This window comes from Glandiceps talaboti, chromosome 20 (assembly GCF_964340395.1).
Source record: "Glandiceps talaboti chromosome 20, keGlaTala1.1, whole genome shotgun sequence".
NCBI lineage: Eukaryota > Metazoa > Hemichordata > Enteropneusta > Spengelidae > Glandiceps > Glandiceps talaboti.
In genome coordinates this window covers 17,074,276-17,088,498 of record NC_135568.1, presented here as the reverse complement: position 1 = coordinate 17,088,498, position 14,223 = coordinate 17,074,276, and the positions used below count along the sequence as shown (strand labels likewise).

At 34.3% G+C, this 14,223-nt stretch overlaps 1 pseudogene; it reads left to right on the top strand.

The window, feature by feature from the left end:
• The first annotated feature begins 1,236 nt into the window (after positions 1-1,236).
• LOC144450626 (solute carrier family 23 member 1-like) lies at positions 1,237-14,212 on the top strand (annotated as a pseudogene).
• Positions 14,213-14,223: the final 11 nt, after the last annotated feature.

The window sequence follows — 14,223 nt, the reverse complement described above, 5'->3', positions numbered from 1 at the left end:
CTAAATAACTATTCATGCGTAAGACTTGCAATTGACGAGGAGTGCACGAGTCTAACGCAATTTGCCATATGGCAACATACAGGTAAAGAATGACACATGTGTGTGATCTCGAATAACACAGCGCCGCCAAGGGTCTATTTGTCAAATGAATATCAAATTCTATCTTGTAGAGGCAGATATAGGAGAAATTGGGCTTATACAATCCACAATTGTAACGGGTTTAGTATAATTCAATGTCCAATACAAATATCAAGTGACACATGAATAGTTATTTGGAACTTTGGTGTTTTGAATATTTACGTGTCGACTACTTGCAGACTAGATTTAGTTCAATGAGCCATTGCAAATGTTCTCATTTTCACATTGCAGCACTAGCTACAAAATGTTTTTCTCACAGCATCTCCTATGAGAAAGATTATTCTTGCAGTTGAACTTTGGGAATCCTCACCAAGAAATTTAAAGTGAATTCTTGTATTGCAACTATGAATGTAAGTAATCCACGACCAGTTTCCGTCTTGTAGTGAAATTGTTGCCACTTCTCTATAGTGATTGCAATTCAGAAACGAACAAAACATTGGTACACTGCACTGGGAAACGTTTCGAATTCAGTATCTGAAACTACAGTGTGCAAAGAAAAATACTGTAAACAAACAAACAAACAAACAAACACACAAACACACACATAAAGACAAACAAGCGAACGAACGAACAAACAGACAAACAAACAAACAAACAAACACAGATATGAACAGGGGAAAAATAAACGAGAATGTTATAAACCGTTTTAACAAAGGGTCCCGTGTAGGCCTAAGCTTTAGTCCAATGGTTAACGTTCTGGAAGGTGTCACATGGCCAGACAATTGTAAACAGCGACCCTTGACAGTCACAACGTAAATGTATACAAATACCTTCACACCCAGGGAATTCAAGACATTTTGCTTGCAGTAGATTGAAGAAATCAGGTCAGTTCCTTCTATACGTGCAACTACTTTAAACATACAAAGTTTATTCGAATTTCAGTTACTGAGCTTTAGTTTTAGAGCCCATACCTGAGTGAAAGTTATTTATAACATCACTCAATTTCAAAATCTTACAGTCTGTCACTACTTGTCGCTAGACAAAGGCCTTTAGGTCACGCCTATATTCCTTAGGTGAAGGAAAAATAGTGTGGAATAACATCTAAAACAATTTTTACCCTATACATGTCTAATATTAGCTCTATACTTTAGAGAAGATATGGACACCAAAACTGATAACATTGATTTGAATGAGGTCAAGGACCCGGATGAGAACTTGACCACTGTAATGAATACTAGAGAAGAAGATGTTCAAGATCAAGTCCACGATGACGTAAAAAGACAAGAAACGGGATTGAAGTATGCAGTAGATGATACCCCACCCTGGTATGAATGTATTGGGTTTGGATTTCAGGTATGTAGTACCATGATTTATTTTTTAGCTGATCAATAGACGACTTTTATTACTTCACTTCAGTAATTTGGTACTGTATTGACACAATAGCTGGTCAGGCGAACGACCTCTGGGCGAAAGTCACTGAGTTGCATGACCTTTGGAGAGGTGTCATTTTCAATGCATTTACACAGAATTATGAGCATGTTCTATCCCCTACCTATTGTTGTCTTAATTGTGACAATGCATCTTCTATGAATAAATACTTGTTTTACTAGCTTCCAAGTGAGCAAAGACATCGACGAGATTTAAAGCTATCTTGTGGATTCAGTTTTTTTTGTTCGCAGCCTACAGGAACACCGTGCACGTGACATGGGTCACTTAGGGGTCATGATAGGCATCAAGCTAGCTGCACGTTTCACACAGAGCAGTGGTATTTTGAAATTAGGCTCAACATTAGCACTTTGGTACAGTCTTATTAAAATAGGGTGTGGAGATAAGGTAATAAAGGTGAAACAACAAAACAACAAAACAAATAAGGTGAATAAAAGAAATGTGGCCGATTCCTATACCAGAGTTATCATGTTTATAGCATTAAATACAATTATACAAGTTGAAGCATCGTGACCAAGTGAAGGCTACTGTATGGCCAGTGAATTTTGCAAACTGCAGCATGGCACACGAAAGTAGCTAGCGCTCCTTAATATGGAAAACATGAAGTCATTATCTGTCATTGTTTTTATTTATGGCGACACCTTTTAAATCGTACACTAATTCTATTTGAATATGATGATCTCACATTGTTTTAAAATCAAGTAAGGGGAGAGGCTGTAAATAACAAAACCAGAATTATTTCACAGTGTTGTGAATGATATCAGTTTTGTCTTGCATTGAGTCTTGCACTGACACTGAATCTAATCTAATCTAATTTTCTTATATAGCGCATTCCATATAACTATCACAATGCGCTTTACAAAGCACAGAAAAACGAGCACAAAAACAGACTCAAGCAAAAGTCTTATTGAAGAAATAGGTCTTAAGACCTGATTCAAATGCCTGGAATGTCGCGACACTCTGCAGATAAGATGGCAGAGCATTTCACAAGTGTGGGGCACAAATTGAGAATGCTCTGTCACCATAATAAGCAGTATTGCTGAGTGGTTGGTGTAAGTAAATTTCGTTCCGTGAGTTACTGCGTAAAGCGCGCCTGAAGCTATGATGGGTAAGTAACTGACTAAGGTAGCCAGGTGCAAAACCATGAAGTACTTTGAATGTTAGGCAGAGAATTTTAAATTCTGCACGCTGTTGTACTGGTAGCCAATGTAACACAGTGATCGTGTAATTGATTGATCGATCGATCCATTGATTGATCGATTGATTGATTGAATTATTACATTTTTGTGGTGAAATAAAACTTATTATTTGTGTGATATTGATCAATTCATTGAATGATTGATTATGTGATTGATTGATTGATCGATCGATTGATTGAATGGTCGATTGACTAATTTGTGTGGTGATATAAAACTATTTTTTCTTCTTTCTCAGGCTAGGATTATCCGCTGTATATAATTCTCTCTTTATTGAATAAATAAAGACATCTTGTCCATTCTTCTCCTCTTATCTAAATTCAAAAACTCGAAAATCACACCAAACAAACACTCGTCGATGTGCAAGCTACTCTCTTTCTTATAGTTTGTACATGACTGAATATTTGCCTGGTGAGATAATCTTCAAGAAGGAAAGATTGTCACGGTAAACTAGTTTTACTCCAATTACTCGCTGGGTTAAAGTAACGTATTTGTTTGATTTTTTTCTTCAAATTTTACAGCAAAGTTTGGTAGAAATAAGCGGATATCTTATAATGCCGTTCCTTGTGATGAGTATACTATGTGTACCAGATGAAGACAGAGGACTTTTGTTCAGCCATCTCTTCAGTGCCATGTGTTTTGCTGGAGCTATGGGAACATTTCTTCAGTGTACATTTGGTACAAGGTAAGGAATGAATATAAAATTGACGTCATAGGTCATGGGTCACAAGATTTTTTCACATGAATATAACGCGAATGTTAAGTAAGTGCCTATGGTTCAAGTTATATATTTATGTATTACTAAGTCCTAGTTATATATTTATGTATTACTAGGTTAAAGTTATATATTTATGTATTAGTAAGTCCTAGTTATATATTTATGTTTTACTTAGTCTAGTTATATATTTATATATTACTAAGTCCTAGTTACATATTTATGTATTACTAGGTTCAAGTTATATATTTATGTATTACTAGGTTCAAGTTATATAGTTATGTATTACTAAGTCCAAGTTATATATTTATGCATTACTAAGTCCAAGTTATATATTTATGTATTACTAGGTTTAAGTTATGTATTTATGTATTACTAGGTCCAAGTTATGTATTTATGTGTTACTAAGTCCAAGTTATATATTTATGTATTACTAGGTTTAAGTTATATATTTATGTATTACTAGGTTTAAGTTATGTATTTATGTATTACTAGGTCCAAGTTATGTATTTATGTGTTACTAAGTCCAAGTTATATATTTATGTATTACTAAGTCCAAGTTATGTATTTATGTATTACTAGGTTTAAGTTATATATTTATGTATTACTAGGTCCAAGTTATATATTTATGTATTACTAAGTCCAAGTTATATATTTATGTATTACTAGGTTTAAGTTATGTATTTATGTATTACTAGGTCCAAGTTATGTATTTATGTGTTACTAAGTCCAAGTTATATATTTATGTATTACTAAGTCCAAGTTATGTATTTATGTATTACTAGGTTTAAGTTATATATTTATGTATTACTAGGTCCAAGTTATATATTTATGTATTACTAAGTCCAAGTTATATATTTATGTATTACTAGGTTTAAGTTATGTATTTATATATTACTAGGTTTAAGTTATATATTTATGTATTACTAGGTCCAAGTTATATATTTATGCATTACTAAGTCCAAGTTATATATTTATGTATTACTAGGTTTAAGTTATGTATTTATGTATTACTAAGTCCAAGTTATATATTTATGTATTACTAGGTTTAAGTTATATATTTATGTATTACTAGGTCCAAGTTATATATTTATGTATTACTAAGTCCAAGTTATATATTTATATATTACTAGGTTTAAGTTATGTATTTATATATTACTAGGTTTAAGTTATATATTTATGTATTACTAGGTTTAAGTTATATATTTATGTATTACTAGGTTTAAGTTATGTGTTTATGTATTACTAGGTTTAAGTTATGTATTTATGTATTACTAGGTTTAAGTTATATATTTATGTATTACTAGGTTCATGTTATGTATTTATGTAATACTTGTACTGTTGGGGTCAATCTACTCAAAATGATGTCAGTTTGAAGTGTTTAATTATGGTATGTTGGTGTCGCGTTTTCGAACTGTGTATATCTTAGCCCAGCAGACGTAGTACCAGTGAAACAAATGTTTTCACGCACTGGCATATCACACACACACACACACACACACACACACACACACACACACACACACACACACACACACACACACACACACACACATACAGACAACACAGACAGACACAGACAAAGACACAGATACAGACACAGACACAGACACAGACACAGATGCAGACACAGCCACAGATACAGATACAGACACAGATGCAGACACAGATACAGACACAGACACACACACAGACACACACACTCATATAAATGAAAATAATCATTTTTGAATAAAAGTACACAAACATAATTACGTTATGTCGTTTATTACAGATTACCAATTGTACAGGGTAATGCTTTCGCCTACTTTATACCAGCTGTGGTTATTATGAATCTACCACAGTGGAAATGTACATTGCCAGGTAAGAGAGAGGGATAAATGGGTGGATTGAATGGGAGGAACGTGGATGGATACCTGGTTATATGGAAAATGGATAGCGCGCGCGCGTGTGTGTGCGTATACGATCGACTTTACGTTATTTGGGAAGATTCCACGTTTATTTTTATATCTAGTTCAGACAAATAAAACGTCAGACTAACTTTGTTCATTGTTTTGTCAGATTTTACGAAAAAAATGACGAACGCCTCCCTTAATACAGAAGTCAATATGCCACCAATAGCATTTGAGTAATATTTTCAACATACAATTACTTTTTATAACAATGGTGATTTTCAAAACATTAATTTAGAATTTTAGAGATTGCACAAACCTGTTTTGTGTATGACAACAGTGTCGACAAGCTAGACTTGGAATTCAAACAAAAATATTTCCAGTCCCATATTCTGTGATACACATCATAAACGAAACAAACCTGAATACATTGGTTGGGGGCGCTCAGATGGTCTACACTACACAAGCTTCTGTGTACTGTATAGTGTGTACACTACAGGAGGGTCACCAGTCTGAGAATGAAATCACCCACGTTTGAATTTTATTTCAGAGCCTGGCTTAATAAATGGAACTAGAAATTCTTCAAACTCAGACGTTACGTCATCGGACAGAATTAATGAGGTAACATTACACAAACAATCTTCAGAAGAAATCTTCAAATGACTCGTTTTGAACTGATCCCTACGTTCTGTATGACTAACAGTTCTTTATGGTCTAGACAGTGTGTCACCTCAGGCTACAGTGAAAGCTGCACTAGCCTGAACTGTTTTATTTTATCGGTCAGACAATCAACGATATATTCACTGTAAATTGTTAAAATACAAATAGTTAGACATTGTACATGTTAATTAGAGGTTGATGTTATCCATAAGTAGTATAGTAACAGGTTGAAATCGTGATTGCATTGGGTCGCAGATTTTTGGGTGAGGACACATAATAACTTTGATTGGATTTATTGTACCATATTAAGTGTATAGCTATGCAAATGTGTTTACCAATAGGTATAAAACTAGTACTATTCATGGTGTATGATATTACAAGTAAGTCTTTATATCTAACCAAACAGTTTTAAGAAATCGTTTCAGTTGCAGTTAGTACAGCTTTAACGTAAACTACTTACTTTATTGATAGTTATAATTTCGTACTTAGAGATATGACGTTTTGTAGAACTGCACTGAGCATGCGTCACAACAAACTAATTGATATATTCAATTGCCGTCAGAGCTGTTGATTTATACTTTCCAACAACATACTAAGTTCAGTATTGACAAAAAACTGAAAAATCTATCTAGATTGAATTATTTTGTATTGTTTTGTTTGTTGAGGAATTATAACAAACATGATATGGACTCCCAAAACATATGAAACATTTGATTTAATATTCGGAGTGTCTAGCAGACTACAAGTGCAAATAGCAAGAAGAGAAACGTCTTAGTCATCCTTTCTACGGGATGGGGGGGGGGGGGGTATTGAGGTGTACACCTGATAATTTCAGACGAAGGCCTAAAGCCAATACAACAAACATCAACTTTTATAATTTTCTGAAAGAATTTTTCCTCACAAGGTACATGGTGAAGAACCAAACATTCTTCTTCATAGCACTCTTTGAGTTTTAGGATTATCGCTTTATCAACACATCTATGACAAAATTGAATGTCTCGTGTAGACTTTGAAAGACAGAATCTTTGTTTACTTCTATAGCTCCAAGGAGCCATTCTAGTGGCAGGCTTGTTTCAAACTCTTCTCGGACTTAGTGGATTCTTTGGTTTTCTCTTGCGATTTATCGGACCTTTAACAGTGGCACCTACTATATGTGCACTGAATTGGCTTGGTCATATCCTCGTCAGCTCTGAATGATTCCAGTAAACACTGGGGTATTGCCTTTATGTAAGTTATACCTACATTTCATTATCTGTCTCAACTTTTCCTCGATGCATTTATTTTACAATGCCGATTGTTATAAAACTTCCAGAACAAAATAATTACTAGTAACAGTTCTCAACAAAATTCATCAAACAAAACTAAATATTCTCTTGGTTATGATCGGTAGCGTTAGATCATCATGAAAAACATTAATGTCACAACTTTGTCACCAGGGGTGAATAGTAATGTATTAAACTTGGCTTATTTACGCGACGCAAAATTACTGAAACAATTAATGACAGTCAAAATTCTTGGAGAGGAATATTTTTTTACAGTCGATTTCTTCTGATAATATCTCATTTTCTGATTCGAAAGAAAATAAAAAAAAAATCATTTCAATTAATGTTCGAAACTTTCATAGTATCACGTGAATACATGTTCATATTATATATCTTCAGGACAATGGCAATGGTGCTTTTATTCAGCCAATATTTAAGTAACATAAATGTTCCATACCCTACGTTCAGTAAACTCACTGGTTGCACTAAAGGTTACTCCAGGTTATTTGCTCTTTATTCGGTGAGTGTAATTTGCATACTACGTTTGACATTCATCATAAAAATGAATCGCATTTCATAAGTCGTTTATTATTTTGATAATTTCATTTATTGAATGTTAACATCTTTTGCATGGACATACAAACAAAATTAGTTGAGGTGGACACTAAATACGAATCGTACACGTGTATCTAAAAGGGAGAAAATATTACTATATTCCAAGAAAGGGTTACCCATGATCATTCATCATGTACAAATAAAGTTAAATGTAGTAAATTAATATTTCCGCGCTTACTATTACAAAAACTAACAAAGAAACATTTAAGCAAGCAAACACATAAAACTAGTTAACAACAACAACAACAACAACAACAACAACAACAACAACAACAACAACAACAACAAAAGTATACATAATTGTGTTGACAAGCATAAAAGTCATATTTGTCGCCATATACGAATATATTGATAGCTTCACACTCGGTAAGTTGGTGTGCCATCTCGAGGCGACAAAGGCAAATGCGAAAGCTGAATGTATGAATTAAAATTTCTCATTAATATCTACAGAATTTTACTGCTTATTTATGCAAATTACTCATTGATATGCATTTGTTTTGTACTTAACTCTAATATCTGCCCTTGTAATTACCATGAAATATACGAGTGGCAACGTTCATAATAATTGGAGCAGTACTTTTTGAGATATCTTGTTCATAGACACATACGTCAGGGACATACAGATAGACAGACAAACAGATAGACACACAGAAACACATGCACATACACAAGCAGACGGACGGACGGACAGACAAATACGTAATATTACCTTCCAATGTAAAAACACAATATTACTTCTAGAGTTTCTACAGTTCACTATGTTCTCGCTTATAATTTTCAAATGCCTTTAACATTGCATTAGTTTAGTTCAATGCAACTGACTCAAGAACTCACACATGACACTAGTGCCGTGAAAGTTATAGAGAGAAAAGTTATCTCAGGATTTATGGATGTATGAAGGCCTTCTCATTGTTTTTGTATTTACAAAATGTTATATCATTATTTTGTATGTCATAACAGATACTCCTTGCGATGTGCATCTCGTGGTTCTTTTGTTATATTTTAACTTTGACGAATGTTTTTACGGACGATAAAACTGATCCGGCGTTCGCAGCCAGAACTGACAGGAATACAAAATTATTGAATGACATGCCATGGGTGTGGTTCCCTCTTCCATGTAAGTTATCCGGTTATTATGCATATCTGTCAGTCTTCTTTCTCAAGTGCTAGACTTCAGACCATGACTGGTTCATTCTGTATCATGATAACATTGAGGTACTCCAGTGGACATTTACATAAAATTAGTAGTATTTTTGGAGGAGTACACCATTAATATTAATTTTCACACAATTGCAAGCATTTGAGGAATGGTCTGTATATTTCATGCAGGTGGTAAAGGGGCTGGGAGGAGGGTGGGGTTGGGGTAGGGGGGTGGGGTGGTGGTCACTCCTTTTGCAAAAATCTAGAACACAAATGTCAAAAAAAGAACTATGATTTAATGAAAACCCATGGCAATATATATTGTCATGGTCATCATCAATCCTCATCACCATCACTGCGGCCATTATATTGTCGTATCCGTCGTCTTTGTCGTCATCCCACCACCACCACCACCATCACCGCCACTATCATCATTATGGTCAAGACAATAACTTCCCGCCTCAAAATGTTATCATCGTTCCTGGCACTTTTCTTATTAAATGTATGCAATTTCATTACAGTCAGGTGGGGTTTACCAACATTTAGTGTTGGTACTGTAGTTGGTATGTGTTTTGGTGTACTTGTCTCAACCGTACAGTCCATTGGTGATTATTATGCATGTGCTAAACTAAGTGGCGCACCATCACCACCATCCCATGCTGTCAATCGCGGTGTTTGTACAGAAGGGATTGCTGGTATAATAGCTGGTATGTGGGGTTCACTGGGACTTACGTCATACTCTGGAAATATCGGTGCCATTGTCGTAACACGGGTAAGTCTATGCATGTACTGCAGAGGAGCTCTTAAAGAAATCCTTCTGCAAAATGTAAGAGGGTGACTTTTGACCCACACCGTGGCTTCCAGGGTAAACTTTCAACCTAAGCCATGTCTTGCATTTTACAGACACTTTTTTAGCAATTATGAGTGGCCCATTTCATTTAGATTTAATTTATGTCTAAAAGTGATACAGAACCAGATAAATATTCATGTGTTCATATCACCTTTGACTGAATTGCGGCTATATTTGCTGTACGCAATCGTGATCTACTAGATAACTCAGAAAACATTAAAAGCTGGGATTTTTTTCATAAATTATAAGTAACCACAGATATATTCACTAAAATTGGTCAATTACTTACAAAAATACATCGTATCTGTTAATTAGTGGTAAATATTATCTGTAGCTATTGTATAGTTGTAAATTTAAGAGAAGCTTGGTTTTGAATCTGTTGCCATGGTAAACCTGGACTAATTCTAAGTGGAGTACCGTTTTCCTAACAGACAAGAATAACATATTCGCTAAGAATTGTTAAAATATCGAAATGGTCGAAATTGTCCATTAACAGTACAGAAACTCATCATGAAATCATGATCGTCGTTGAGGGCGTTGGTTTTTGGGTACGGACACAAATATCAATTTGATGTCATTTATCGTGTATACAACCCTCAAGTGATGCAATAATGTTCAGGGTATACGATATTACAAGTAAGTTATTTTATAAGAAAACATTTTTTTTAAACACAAAAAAACCCCAAACATTCCAGTTGAAACCAGTGCAGCTGTAATACATCCATTCAACTGTCTACACCATATCATAAGGATTAAATTAAATATTGATCTTTGACCTCCAGGTCAATTGTCAGAATCCAGCAACTTTCTGCATTGTCACAGACAATTTGTAATATATTCATTGTGTTGTCCCCAATTTCTTATAAATCATATCTCCCTTTAGTCAGATACAACTAAAAGTATTTGAGGAGTATTAGCATTACAAAGACATTTATTTGCAAACACATTTTTCTTTTCATTTCTACCACAGGTCGGCAGTCGACGTGTATTTCAATACACAAGTCTAATAACATTCTCATTTGCATTGTTTGGTAAACTTGCAGCCATTATGTCCTCCATACCGCCGCCAGTGTTTGGGGCAATTTTGTGGGTCAACTCTGGTGAGAAGGATTTTTCTAAACATAGATTTTGAGCAGTTAAAATGCAACTTTACCCTTCCGAAATAAGCGACTTTTACCTGTCACAAGGTGGCTAAGGCCATCTACTTGTGATTAGGTTTTCTATTTTTTTTTACGGGGGGGGGGGGTTCCCATAGACGATCATGACCATACGGGGAGGGTCCTCTGGAAAGGTGTCTTTTTTGTGCTCATAAGGTATGAGAAAGGGCATACATTTCAGCAAAATAAGATATCCAGTCAGTATTACAAATTGTAAATTAAAAATAATGATTTGATGGAAACCATATCAGTGTTTGATTCCGTTGACAATGTCGTGTTTTGATGTCTTCTTGAGACACTTTCTGTGACACTTTCTTAGACACTAGATTGTAGTTATTACCTTTGGCGATAATAAGATGAAAACAACTCTATATTACCACGATGCGTCGTGTTCTTGCAAATGAGACAACTCAAACCAATCCATGGTATCTATTTTTTGTGATACATTTGGTTTGAGAAAGGGTCTTTCTGTTTAATTTTTGGTATGAGAATAATTTGGGTTTGGGGTCTCGCAGGAGCCCCCTGTACCATTTTTGTACACAGTTGCCCCTTACCCCCACCCCCGATCTATCATAATGTAATCTTTCACTCCTTGGTGTTTTATTGTTACAGTAAACAAATTATTGGTAATGTCAAGGCAGGGCCAAAGAGATAAATAAAGATCAACATATATTTGAATCATAGTGACTGTGGCCTACATATTAGTCTTTTTGTTTTATAAAGGGATACATTTCTCAAACGTTCTTTATCCATCCATCCAGGCATGGTCTTTGCAGTCGGTGCAGCAAATCTACAGTATGTGAATATGAATATGCCGAGAAATTTAAGTATTTTTGGGGTTGCCATAGTGACCGGTTTGATGATACCAGAGTATTTCAAGGAAAATGCTGACACCATAGACACAGGTAGGACATATTGGTAATCATGGATGATATTGCAATTTCATATTGGGATGATATCTATCGAACCTTTTCGTTTTGCCTGTATTGCATAACAAGATGGTAATTGATACTGAAAATAGAGGGAGGTGGGTGGGTGGGGTGGGGGGGTGGGGGTGGGAGTTCTATGTAACATATCACTGTATCCTAATTGTAAACCATGAAAATCATCACATAAATGACTGACACCATACATACCACACCTTTATTCTTGAGGGACGACTTACATCACGGTTATTTCAGCAATCATAACTGACATTTTTTAATTTTTGAAATTTTGCTCACCATCCTCAGGACAACGAGCAGAGTATTGCGTATTAGCACACATATCGAGCTAAAAAATTAATATACATTAGAATATAATATGTATGCATGCATTTATGGAAGGTTTTGTTTTGGATTTAATTCTTCAACTCCCCGAATATGATAAATAACCATCTTCCTTACGTAATTGAGACATGACTGGCACTTTCTACCATTTTGGAAGTGACCTTTGTTGTTGTTGTTGTTGTTGTTGTTTGTTTGTTTGTTTGTTTGTTTGTTTGTTTGTTTGTTTGTTTGTTTGTTTGTTTGTTTGTTTGTTTGTTTGTTTGTTTGTGTTTGTTTGTTTGTTTGTTTATTTATTTGTTTTTTGTTGGTTGGTTGGTTGTTGGTTTGTTATTTGTTTCCTGTGAAACCTTTTTACCACGACACCTAATTATGGATTCACCAAGTGACTGGATTGTGATTTCAATATATTTAATTATGTATTCGGCTGAGCAAAGAAAAATATTAGAGAATAATGTCTAAATATGTCACTTGCAAGTCAATGGTCTTGAACTAGATCATAAAAATAACAAATTAGTTGATAATCTATTTGTATTTTGATATTTTTTCCTGAAAATACAGGAGTCTCTGAGATTGACCAAATCTTTTCCGTGTTATTGACTACAAAAATGTTCATCGCTGGCATCACAGGTTTTATTTTGGACAACACAATACCAGGTTTGTTTACAATTTAAAAAAATATATCATTATATAATTCATACTCGTTATTGTCATAAACATTCTGAAATTAAAACAGAGCGTGTTTTGTAAAGGACACATACTTCAAATGTGAGTGGTCATTTTTACCTCCCGTAAGGGTACGGGAGGTATTAAAAGGGGAATGTCTGTCTGTCTGTCTGTGTCATCATTTTCTAAACATCGGCTGGCTCAATTGTAATGAAATGTGGAATATATAATCTTTAGCGTAATGGCTAGACCTGATTAGGTTTTGAGCCAGATCTGTTAATGTTTAATTAGAGAAATTTGCATATTAATGAATTCAACTAATTAAACAATATCTTAAGACTGCATACTTCAATTTCAATATAATTTAGTATATTCGTTAAACATAACAACATACATTTGTCCTATAAAATTTGTTGATGTACCTTACAGCGTTAACGAATAATTTGCATAATTAATTATTTTTGGTAATTAGGCTATATCTTAAGAATGCATACTTCATATTCAACATAATTTAGTACATATGTTAACCATAAGGAAACACATATGTCCTATCAAGTTTGTTGATGTACCGTACAGTGTTAATGAATAATTTGCATAATTAATGATTTTCGGTAATTAGGCTATATCTCAAGACTGCATACTTCAATTTAAATACAATTTAGTACATACGTTAAACATAACAGAGTGCATATCTCCTATAAAAGCTGTTGATATCGTTTGAAGATTTAGTGAATAATTTGCATAATTAATTATTTTCGGTAATTAGGCTATATTTTAAGACTGCATACTTGAATTTCAATATAATTTAGTACATATGTTAACCATAACAAAGCGGATATGTCCTATAAAATATTTGATATAGCTTGCAGTCAGTTTTAATGACAAATTTGCATAATTAATTATTTTAGGTAACTAGGTTATATATTAAAAATGCAAGCTTTTGCCTCACGTAAAAAGAACACCAGAGGGTGCTATAGGCTTATAGCATTAGATTTTTTGGCACATTAGGGATATTCTATTCAATTTCTTTTTCCTACAGGTACACGTGAAGTACGGGGATTGATGGCATGGAATCCAAAAACTCGACAAGGAAAAGACCATATGCAGGGATCACTTTCTTCGTACGATCTTCCTTGCTGTATGTCTTACATGAAACGCTGGAGGTGGACTCGATATCTACCACTTTGCCCAACCTTTGGTAAAAAACATGAAACCGAGATTTCATAACTTTTTTTTCATTCTGATCCATTATCAACAGTTTTCTTTTTTATCTGTACTTTT